At 45.2% G+C, this 12,749-nt stretch overlaps 1 long non-coding RNA gene across 1 annotated transcript in view; it reads right to left on the minus strand.

Annotated features, from left to right (window-relative positions):
- Positions 1-10,924, minus strand: part of LOC138287315 (uncharacterized) — a 74,277-nt gene extending 63,353 nt beyond the window's left edge. Inside the window, exon 1 of the long non-coding RNA XR_011202193.1 lies at positions 10,822-10,924. This is a non-coding gene — a long non-coding RNA (uncharacterized lncRNA). The remainder of the gene's footprint in view (positions 1-10,821) is intronic.
- Between the last annotated feature and the right edge of the window lie 1,825 nt (positions 10,925-12,749).

The following is a 12,749-nucleotide window of genomic DNA, read 5'->3' on the forward strand; positions in this document are numbered from 1 at the left end:
TTACCTGGTTTATAATACTGTACAGATCTGCAAACAGGCCGTTAAGAAGGTGCTTCGTCATGCCCTGTTTGATAGGGAACTGAAGGTGTGGGACCTCGCTCCCTTCCGCGATATTGATAATCACATGTCTTTGGACAGCTGGAGGGTGGGGGGATGTCTTGTTGTGGGGGATCTATTTCCTAATGAGGGGTTCTTATCCTTTCAGGAGGCACAGTACGGGCCAATTCCTGCAATATGCAAAGCTAGAAAGTGTTGCATATGAGGTTTGACAAGACTTCCCGATCACCGCACCATCCTCTAAAGGTACTGAATGGGCTGATAAATTGGGGGGATGGGAGACACTTAACCACCCTATTTTCTAGGGCTTTCCAGGAAGATTTGCCTTGTACGTCCTATGCAGCACGCCGGGCATGGGAGCAGGAGTTGGGGGAACCAGTGGCAGATGCCGATTGGGCCAGGGCGTTGTTGTTGGCGCGCACTGTTTCGTACAATAAGAGATTTGAGGTCGTACACTTGAATTTTATGCACCGTACCTATGTCACGCCTTCTCATCTTAACAAGACTGATCCAACTAGGGGAGCCGGGTGCGCTCTCTATGGTGAGGGGGATGCTTCCTTCCTACACCTAGCACATGGTCATGTAGGGAGGTACAGCTGTTTTGGCGGGAGGTGACTGCAAAGGTTGTGGGGACTAAGGGCTTGGGCATCGCACTGGCACCATTGACATGTATACTTGGGGTAGAGCACCGTCCAGGGGGTCAAAAATCCCATAAAAATTGGCACAACTGGCTCTTGTATGGGCTAAACGCAGGGTGGCCACAGGTGGATGAGTTCTAGGAGCCCTTCGGTGGAATACAGGATATTCTGGAGTGGGAAGTGGCAGAAGAACAACATATGCGGCTGGTACGTATGGATGAGGGTGCACCTACTGATTTGATGGCATGGGGACAGTTGTTGGAGCGAATCACTGATGCTGGAGAGTCAAGCTCTGAGACAAGTACTGATGCTGAAGATTAACAGATAGAGTCAACTTACAGGTACTATTATGATGGCGACCAACTGTGGTTATATTGAAATTCTGGTATGTATGGACTGTTTATGATATGGTTACATTATGGTAGTACCATGTGTTGGAAACCACTGTAATGCTCCTCTTGATAAGCTAATGTCGATATATATTTCTGTCTGTGTAAGTAACTCTCCTGAGAGTTCGGTACCTGAGGGGTCTCATATGCTTTGCACTGTATTGTTTTTGTTTTTATTTGGTTCTATTTGCATAAACTCAATAAACAGCATCTATAAAAATATATATATATTTAGATGTGTTAAATTAAAATTATTTTTTAAAGATTAAAAAAAAATCCCCCTAATCTAAGATGTTTATATTTATCTATTATATGTATTAAAAGTGACAGAAAATTACGAATACAATTAATGAAAATTAATTTCAATATTTTACAAGATAACAGTTAAATATATATTTTAAATTAAAGGCAGGTTATTTAAATATTACAATGTGTTTTTATATTTTTTAACAATAAATGATATTTATACATATCTACTAAAAGGTCAAATAAATTAATTTATGTTAACATTCTTTCCTTTGTGGCTCTAGATGGTGTTGCAGTATCAGTGGTTGGCCATTGCCTGCTCCTGGATGCACAAGTGCCCCTTTGTGACTAGAGTAACTTGTACCTGTAGATTCTGTTCCACTCCTTGTTTCAGGAGCTAGAAACATGTAAGTCTACACTTCTCACTAACTTTACACTTGTAAATGGTCAACACCCAAAAGCAGTAAAGTTACTGAATCGCGTAAGAGTAACTGACACATATAACTTATTTAGAAGTTACCTTTGTATATAGTCAGTGTGGATTTCTTGAGTGTGTCCATCCATGGTGAACGGAGCTTAAAACACCACTAATACAACAAGTAAACCTGTATTCTCATCGGACAGCTCAAAGCCCAAAACGCACCATGTTCATCGTTGGTTACAGTCCACAAGATCCCATCTCAGCTTCGTAAGTTGGCTCTAAGCCTGTGCTTTGCCCAGAAGGTCTACTGGTTCTACAAATGTGTCATATTTTGAAAAAGTGCAAAAAATATATTAGGTAATCAGATATCAAGCAGGAAAATGCTACTTACCCTGCAAGCATCTGTAGATTCAAATGCTGTGCGTTCTCCTCCCATCTAGTGTTGCTCTTGGACGTGTGAAGTAGTTTGCCTTTGAAGAAGTAATTTGGAGTCATGAGGTACTGTGACTCCACCTATTGCTGGTAATGAGGATGGGCATCGGCTCCATTGTTAGTTAGTTTTTTCCGCACACAGAGTGAGGATGTAAACGGAGCATAGAGATACCAAAAGATGCCCATGTGCAGGAAAAATTATAGATTAAAGTTGAAAAGAAAACACCTGCAACATTGAAAGGTGCCCAGGTAGGGGGGGGGGGGCGCATGTGAATCTACAGCATTACATGACACGAACAGATGCTTAAAGGGTAAGTAGCATTTTCCGTTCATGGCATGTGTAGCTGTAGATAAAAGTGATGTGCATAGGCTTTAAGGCAGTCCTCCCAGAAGAGGTGGCTAGTCTGAGGATGTTTCAGAAATTTGGAAACATGTGCAAAGGACAGCCTGACCGAAACTGGCTTATTTGCAGCTAATCCAACCACAAAGTAAGGTTTTGTGAACATGAGGCGGTAGACCAGGTAGATGCTTTTCAACTGTCAGGGATTGGAATATTACCAAAGAAAGCCATGGAAGGGCCTTTTTTTGCTGGTCGAGTACGGTTTGGGAGGTACCACCACAGGGCGTTTGGCTTTAGCATAACAGATCTGTATATATTTGACTAACCAGCACGCAATACTTGCTTTAGACTATGCACACCCACTGTGCAGCCTGGAGAAGGAGACAAAATGGTGCTGTGTTTTGCAGAACTGAAGTGTTTTGTTCTGTCAACGTAATACATGAGCGCTCTTTTGACATCAAATGTGTGGAGAGCTCGTCCTGCTACTAATTCTGGGTGTGGGAAGAACACTGGGAGCTCAACGGTTTGATTGAGGTGGAAGCTAGAGACTACCTGGATAAGAATTTAGGGTTTGCTCAGGGGTCACCCTGTCATGATGTACTTGGAAGAAGGGCTCTTTCAGGGTAAGTGCCTTTATTTCACTAACCTTGCGAAGGGAAGAGATGGCTACCAGAAAAGCTACTTTCCACAAAAGGAACTGCAGAGGACACAAGTGCTGCACAGCAAGGCTAAAAGTTAGGAAAAAGTGCAATGACATGGGCTGTTCTGGTTGTGTCATATTGCTTTTTTCTAGTGGGAGAGGCACGACAAACAACATAACACCAGAAGGGGTGAAAGTGCAAGCGACACAACACAGGGAGGTGGAGGTATGGGGCAAGCAACACAATGTGGGATGGTGGGGCAAACAACAACAACATGTGTGGGGACGGGAATGTGCCAGGAGGTGGGTGGGACAATCAACACAACCTGGGAGGAGGAACAGGGAAAACAACAACAAAGAGACAAGCAACAACGGGTCAAGCAAAAACAACAGGAAAGCATCAACAATGTGGCAAGCAACAATGACACAACAGCAGTACAACTGGTAGGGTGGGGCAGGCAACACCAAGGCAAGCAACACTCACGGGGCAAGCAACAATTATGTGGAAAGCAGATAAGAGAGGGGGGAGGACAGGGCAAGCAACACAAGGGCAAGCAACAACGACAGGGCAAGCAACAACGACAGGGCAAGCAACAACGACAGGGCAAGCAACAACGACGGGGCAAGCAACAACGACGGGGCAAGCAACAACGACGGGGCAGGCAACAACGACGTGGCAAGCAACAATGATGGGGCAAGCAACAATGATGGGGCAAGCAACAATGATGGGGCAAGCAACAAAGACCGGGTAAGCAACGAAGACAGGGCAAGCAACAACAACAGAGCAAGCAGGGTAAGGGTAAGCAACACAACGCAGGAGGGTGCGGGTTAAGGGACAAGCAGCACAACCCAGGATGGGATTGGGAGGGACGGGGCAAACAACAACAATAGGGTCAGCAAGAAAAATGAGGCGAGCAACAATAGCAGGGCAGCCAACAACGACTCAGCAAGTAATAATGCAGACAGAGAAATGGGCAAGCAACATTACGTGGAATGTGAGGTGGGAGCATAGGACAAGCAACACAATGCAGGAGGGTCAGAGGGACAAGGCAAATGACTTAGCCCTATCTGCACTGTCACCCCAAACTTTTTGCCTTCATCACTACTATTTTTCTGAATTTGTTGTTGATGGCCTTAGGTCTCTGTGCAGTTTACTACTGCTAACCAGTGCCAAACCGAATGTGCTCACTCCCTAAAACATGTTAAAATAGGCTTCCACTGAATTAGCACATCAAATTTACTTATAAGTCCCTAATAAAGTGGTACTACATGTACCCAGGGTCTATAAATTAACTGCTACTTGTGGGCCTGCAGCCCTTGTTGTGCCACCCACTAACGTAGCCTTTTAAATCATCTCTCATGCCTGCTATTGCAGGCCTGAGGCATATTTTAAAGGGCTGCCAATTCAACTTGGCAAAATAACCCCTTTGTCAAGCCTCAAACATTTTGTTAATACGTCCTCACTTGGGCAGGCCTTCAACAGCCTAATGGCAGGTTCAATATATACAAAACGTTGGACATGTACTTTTAAATTTTACATGTCTGGCAGTGAAAATGTGTTTTTCACTACTGTGAGCCTGCCTCTCCCATAGTATATTTTGCTTGGGAACAGGTAGAAATATAATCTTTGATGCCATGCTTATAAGGTTAACATTTTCATGCCCTGACAATATGGTGCCTGCAGCTTGTTTCCTGGGCGACATGACTAGGCGTAAATGGTAGTTGGCCTTTGTGTATTCCTACCAGATAACCACGCATTGGCCACACAATAGAGGGACTTTGTGTTGGCAGGATGGGCCACCTCAAGTAGGAGGGGTGAAGATGAGCACAGTCCTACTTGCACTTCAAAGACTCTGCCTCGGTCCCACACAAAAACTTCATACTAGCCTTTTGTGAATTTAGATCCAGTACAGCCTGGGCAGTGAGGCAGGACATTCCAAACAATTCACTGAGGGGAAGACTCCAGAAGTTTCTCCCACTTCAAAGTTGGTTAAGCTCCGCCAGGAAGAAAAGAAGAAATCCTGAAGTTTTGGGTTCTTTGCAACTGCAAACGGACCTGTTTGCATCAAGATGTTAACACCTGCATGGACTGTCAAAGCGAAGCTCTGGTGAACCCAAGTCTTTGTACTATAATGACCACCAGTGACAACCAGCAACGCAAGATCTGCACTTCGTATTATAGCGTCAACAGCCCCCAGTCACTAACTAAGCTAACGTCCAGCAATGACTATAGGTGAAGACCAACAGGATCTTCACAATACAGCGACAACTATGGTCCACAGCGCCCAGCCTGCTCTTCATGCTACAGTGACACCATCCGAACCACTCTCTCTGCTGCTTGAGGCATTCTGCACATCGAACTGGATTCTTTGCGCCAGACTTTCAAAAAGTAACTTTTTATGCAGGACTAACCTGGGCTTTGTATCCAGCAAGCACTCCATCACAGTCTGCCTGAACTTGTTACTTTCACCTGGTCTTGCACAACCAGATAACCATGAGTAGTGATGTGTACTTTTAGGCACTATGCCTACGCTAAATCTATTAAATTGCATATCCCCGGCTCTACTGATTGGATTTTTTTGTTGTTTTATTTTCAAAAATGTATTAAACATTACTCTATTTTTCTAAGTTGGTGTAGGATTTTTCTTTTGTTGTGTTGTCACTTTGTTGCTGTTAAAATGTTGCATACATAGTTTACACATTGTCTCTAAGTTAAGCCTGACTGCTTTTGTGTCAAGCTATCAGAGGGTTAAGCACAGTTTCATTTAGTGACTTTTGTGGTTCACCCTGAGAAGGACTGTGGCTGTTGTTTGAGAAGATCATAAAGAAGATATTCACCAAAGAAGAAATTACAAACTTCCAAATCTTTATTGACTGAACCAAGGAATGCTAAGGATTTGGAAATTTTGCAACAACGGAAGGAGAGGGCGGGTGGGGGCAAGCAACACAGACAATTATGGAGCGGACTGGAAGTTCACGATGGAGCCAGGTGAAAAAGATGCACTCCGATAGAGTGCTTACGCACAATCAAAAAAGTAGTACCTACAAAAATGAGCAGTAGAAGAACCCAAGTAATATATCTATGCTCCAGGGGAGAGACAAAAATAGAAAGACGAAGGAAGCCTATGGCAGCTGGCCAATAAGAAGCTAGCAAATGAGTGACTATGGGGCCAAAAAATTTTAAGCAATGGGTGGTCTCCATAGTGCATGCCATTTCTAGGCGAGACCTAAGATGGTCAATAATCACTGGAGGCAACAAACACTTGTTCTTTGATATCTACAAACTTTAATATCAGGATATTCACAAGGATAAATCTTCAGCTCAAAGAAGGTGGGATCTGAGTTTGGTAGGACGGATACATATGAAGAGTGGAATTATATACTCTAGAGGGGACGCACCAGCCTGGAATTGTCGTCAGCAAAGAAACATCAGTTAAGATAAAACAATACTGGTACATTAACCCTGTGTTAAGTTGAAGATCCTGGGAATGTTCCGATAATTGTGGCAACCCAAGGACGCTGAAGCACCTGCTTTGGCATTGGTAAAAACGTACTCGCTACTGGGAAAAGGTGTTAACTGACATCCACAGAAGGTTCCACACACAAACCCCCACATTTCCAGCCTACATCATATTGGGCATCTCGAATAAGCAACCATAGCCCCAACGCTCACTAAGAGGGAGACAAATGTCACTGTCTCTCTTTGTCCTGCGGAGCAAGATATTGTGTTACTTTGGAGAACAGATGAAATCACAGATACTGGATTCACCAAATATGGGGGATATCAGGGATGGAAAACATCACTTCATCTGCCGATCTGGGAATGGTGACTTTGAAACAATATGGGTTCCTTTCATTAAGCTCCTCACACCCAAGATCAGAGAACTTGGGCTAGTGACTCTGGTTGGGGAAGAGACTAACTCTGCATAAAATGGAAGAACACCAACATAGCTAAGCCGTGATATAGAACTGACAGAAAATGATCATGGCTATCAAAATATATATATATTTTAATTAGCTTATACAGCAAAAACAACTCAGTACTTAGAAAGTGTACACTTTAGAACAAAGTCAGATCATGGATGACGAATGACACACTGGGAGCTACAAGAGATCACAGATAGGCTTTCTGCAATGGGTACGGGTCGTATCTGGCAGCCAGGACAGCCATCGCCAGCAAGTCTCACTAATGTGGGCCGAGTCTGCACCATGGTGTAACTGCTGGCGCCCTCCCATGATCTCTTGGCCTGGGAACCATACACTGCACAAAGGTGTCCATATTTCCTTTGGTCTGTTGAGTGCTGGCATTGAAGCGCAATAGTCTCCCTTACGCTCCAGGCAGAACGCAGCATCAGCTATCCAAGCACGGCCCCACACATCGCAATCCAGGGCTTAGCTAAGAGCACCAATAGCGCGGCCCCACACATCGCAATCCAGGGCTTAGCCAAGAGCACCAATAGCACGGCCCCACACATCGCAATCCAGGGCTTAGCTAAGAGCACCAATAGCGCAGCCCCACACATCGCAATCCAGGGCTTAGCTAAGAGCACCAATAGCACGGCCCCACACATCACAATCCAGGGTTTAGCTAAGAGCACCAATAGCACGGCCCCACACATCGCAATCCAGGGCTTAGCTAGGAGCACCAATAGCACGGCCCCACACATCGCAATCCAGGGCTTAGCTAGGAGCACCAATAGCACAGCCCCACACATCGCAATCCAGGGCTTAGCTAAGAGCACCAATAGCACGGCCCCACACATCGCAATCCCGGGCTTAGCCAAGAGCACCAATAGCACGGCCCCACACATCACAATCCAGGGCTTAGCTAAGAGCACCAATAGCACGGCCCCACACATCGCAATCCCGGGCTTAGCCAAGAGCACCAATAGCACGGCCCCACACATCGCAATCCAGGGCTTAGCTAGGAGCACCAATAGCGCGGCCCCACACATCGCAATCCAGGGCTTAGCTAAGAGCACCAATAGCACGGCCCCACACATCGCAATCCAGGGCTTAGCTAGGAGCACCAATAGCACGGCCCCACACATCGCAATCCAGGGCTTAGCTAATAGCACCAATAGCGCAGTAAGTCTACGAACACTGGTAGGAATATCCTTCACGTACCCCAATAGGGCCAATATTGGCCTTTGGGGTTTTGCATGTGTTGTAATATCAGTAATAACCTCACATACTCTATCCTGATATCCCACTATGTGAGGGCCGTTCTGTGCCAGATGAAGGAATGAGCCCCTTCCTCCCTGCAACGCGCACAGTGTGCATTGTCCCAAAGACCCATGCAGAGCAGCTGAAGGGGTGTGAGGTACAAGCGATACTTGGGGCGGATGCAGTGGAGCCAGTAGTTGGAAATGACTATTTGCAAGTGCAAGCAACAAAAGCGCTACTGCTGGTCTGTCAGGGCCTCACCGTGCCCACCCTGCCACTGCTCCCGAGCATTGGGCACAATCAAGGGGGGCATGGCCTGCATAGTACTGTAGAGGCGCGTGATCAATCGGCTTCAGGAGGAAGATGCGAGAGGCAAATCAAGCTCCTGAAGACTACAAGGTGCCTGTGGGGAAGGTTTGATGAATCTCTCTGCAGACACCACGAAGTCTATAATAAAGGAAGACGTCTAAGGGTCTGCACGTAGTGCGCGCTTGTATATCCACCCACAAAATGAAAGACCCGTCCAGGTAGAGGTCTCCCATCACTGGCAAAGCATCGTCATAATAGCTATTTACTACTCGAGCCTCGTTACGTGTAAGTTTCTACAATCAACTTCCCCAGGGGTGCGGAAGGACCAAGGTGATTTGTTGTAGTTTCTTGTCATGTTTAGTAACATCTGACAATTTCCACCAGCTGCTGGCGGTAAGTGGGTCTCTGTGTCAAGCTTCTGACAACAAAATAATAAACAGAGTTGAACTATTAATCTGGCAGAGAAAATGATAGGTGGGTGAACAAGATATATGTCGATTTACTTTGGATGTTCTGCTACTGCCCATCTCTTAATGACTGTAAATTAGGACCAAATTAAATGAACGCCTTACATTGACTTTTGGCCATGACTCCTGCTGGATTTTTCTTGTACTAATTTATGGTTAATCGCCCTAGAGACCAACACCAATTCCACAGGATACATGGGTTATGGCTCTGCTGCTAGACCAACATGCCGGGGAAAGATGATACCTTCCTTCCCACCACTTGGATCCGACCTCTGTATACATATATTTATCTTGGAAGAGAGAACTGGAAAGAGGGTTAGAAGACGGACACCGGAGAACGGATCCTATACAGAGGAGCAGACTTCCTAGGAGGGCGATCAGCTGGGGGTTTCTCAGTTGTACCTACCACAAGGTGCGGCGACCCAGAGAAAACAGCAACTTGTAGGGCTACAATTATCACTGCCATGATTTACTTCATTATGACGAGGGAGTGTCCATATCAGAATGGTAATTAATTATCTTGGTCTTGTGGGATGATTATGACCCGCTGGTTGACAACCTTCTTACTTTTTATTCGTAATATGGATACAACCAACTAACAAAATACAGGTTATTGATAGGTCATTCTATATATCACCCAATCTAAACATGTTCCATCCTCACACTTATCAAGGAATTAAAAGCATCGGTCTTTCGCCCACTGCACATAAACAATACAAAGGATCTCTATGAACGTGCTGCTGATGGAGGCCCATCAGGTACTGCACAGCCCACCCAACGTGGAGCGTGACCCGCAGTTAAAGCATGCCTCCTCATGCACATAAACAATACAAAGGATCTCTATGAACGTGCTGCTGATGGAGGCCCATCAGGTACTGCACAGCCCACCCAACGTGGAGCGTGACCCGCTGTTAAAGCATGCCTCCTCATGCACATAAACAATACAAAGATCTCTATGAACGTGCTGCTGATGGAGGCCCATCAGGTACTGCACAGCCCACCCAACGTGGAGCGTGACCCGCTGTTAAAGCATGCCTCCTCATGCACATAAACAATACAAAGGATCTCTATGAACGTGCTGCTGATGGAGGCCCAGTAGGTACTGCACAGCCCACCCATTGGGGAGCGTGACCCGCTGTTAAAGCATGCCTCCTCATGCACATAAACAATACAAAGGATCTCTATGAACGTGCTGCTGATGGAGGCCCATCAAGTACTGCACAGCCCACCCAACGTGGAGCGTGACCCGCTGTTAAAGCATGCCTCCTCATGCACATAAACAATACAAAGGATCTCTAGGAACGTGCTGCTGATGGAGGCCCATCAGGTACTGCACAGTCCACCCAACGTGGAGTGTGACCCGCTGTTAAAGCATGCCTCCTCATGCACATAAACAATACAAAGGATCTCTATGAACGTGCTGCTGATGGAGGCCCATCAGGTACTGCACAGCCCACCCAACGTGGAGCGTGACCCACTGTTAAAGCATGCCTCCTCGGAGGGTGCGGGTCTGTGCATCTCATAAAGATCATTCCTGGGCCTAATGAGATAAACCATTATAGGGATAACTGTAGCTTTACAAATTAGTGTTCTCTCCGCACCTTGCTGTGTACACTTGTGACTTAGGAGGAAGAGTGACAGACCAACATCATCCTCTCTTTCTCTTGATATTAAGAGTCATTCTCAGTGGCATACTGATCTGACGTTTGAACTTACCAGATGAAAGACCTGCTGAGTTTGGCAGCCAGGATCATTTATTGGTCGAACCTCGGTCATATGACTGCACGCATGGTGTGCAGAACAAAGGCTGTGTGTTCTGCAGATGAAACAGAAACACAATCACTTTATTCAGGATTAGACAAGCACAAGCTTTGACGCACAGATCATACTTGATGCTTTATCATGAAATTAAAAGAAGGAAACACCTCAGCACAAGAAGAGGAACAGCGGGATTGCTGTCATTGGGCGCAAGGAGTAATGTACAGACTTGTGTGGTAGATCAATAGCAACGGGGAGGAAATCTTGTGAGGAACTAGGGGACTTATTTAAAAGCCCGAGCACCCCAACAGCGACACTTTTAGTGACGCTTCGGTGGCGCTGTGACATTTTCCATATATACAGAATTCGTAAACCTGAGGCAGCGCCAAAAACTAATGCCACCCCAGAGTGGCGGAAATACATTTTTTTTACCTCATTTTTGCTTTTCCTGTTTGCTGCATTCTGCAGCACACATAGGAAGAGCAAAACACTATTAAAGATTGTTTATCTGCAGGAGGGGACACCTATCTGCACATAAAGAAGCATTCGCCACAAGGCAAGCACCCTTCTCACTATGGTGCAAGGGTGGGCGTGTTGGCGCTAGGCAGCCAATTTCAGCGCCAGTACTAGGGGAACACAGACGTGTGCCGTATTTTCATAAATACAGCACATCCCTGCATTTCCGAAGTGAAGCAGCGCTACCACTTTCTTGATAATGAAGCCCTAGATATTTCTTAAGAGGCTCAACCTATAGCAAGACTTTATGGCAAACACTTTTTAGCAATAGCTATAAACCTCAAGCATGAATGCTTAGATCTGACTCTACAATACACAGTTTACGTCTCAGTTTAGCCTATATTACGTAGCACTATGCTACGCCACAAAGGTAGCAAAAAGTTTATTATATGTTATGATAGAGAACGTTATCTCTTTCTTCTACTGCATTGCATAATTCATGTCTTTGTTGAGTGATGTTCTGTTGTGTTTTTTTAGTACACACACATCCAAATCCAAAGTGCTATCCTGCTGTCACAGTTTTCCCCCAATACTCACCGGCCCTCTTGCATTGCTTGCAAACTTCATACAAGCATGATTACCATCAGAAGTGCATTCTTTGAGACATAAGTAAAATAACACCTGACAAAGTCAGACCTAGCTTTTCACCCGCTCAGGTTAGACAATAAAAAAATAGTACTTGTAAAAATAAGAAGTAATAACAAAGGGGAAAAAGAAAAAATAGTACTTCAATCAAAGCAAGAGTCGCAGAAGGACCCTAATCAAAAAGAAGCACTCAGTACTTGTAAACACACATCCTAGAGTTCATGGTGCCTGTGCGAGAGGATGTGACATCGGCTAAAATAAGAAACAATCAGATGTACAAGAACCGCTGAAACTTTATAGGCAATAGGGTTAGATTCCCAATATGTTCCCTGTACAAGTGCATTATACTTATCAACCACCTTCAGATTACGAACTGTTAGTGATTCATGTTCGACTGAAGTCTTTTGTGTCTGTTGTATTTGCAGATGCATGAATGAGCTCTGTCTGTTCAACTGAAATGTGTGTCGTCTTTCTCAATGCCAAGATCAAACACCCCTGGGCCCCTTTCTGAGGGTCTTGGAAATGATATTGGAGGCTGTAATGTGTGTTCATGCTCAAATCAGAATTACACTGTGTGCTTAAATATTACGCACACTTAGCACTTTTTCTTTCACAATTTGTGTAGGAAGTTGGCTCTGTATGTACTATTTCAAAGTAGGAAATAGCATGCACAGAGTCCAAGGGTTCCCCTTAGAGGTAAGATAGTGGCAAAAAGAGATAATTCTAATGCTCTATTTTGTGGTAGTGTGGTCGAGCAGTAGGCTTATCAGAGGGTAGTGTTAAGC

The sequence above is a fragment of the Pleurodeles waltl genome, chromosome 4_1, assembly GCF_031143425.1.
Source record: "Pleurodeles waltl isolate 20211129_DDA chromosome 4_1, aPleWal1.hap1.20221129, whole genome shotgun sequence".
Lineage (NCBI taxonomy): Eukaryota > Metazoa > Chordata > Amphibia > Caudata > Salamandridae > Pleurodeles > Pleurodeles waltl.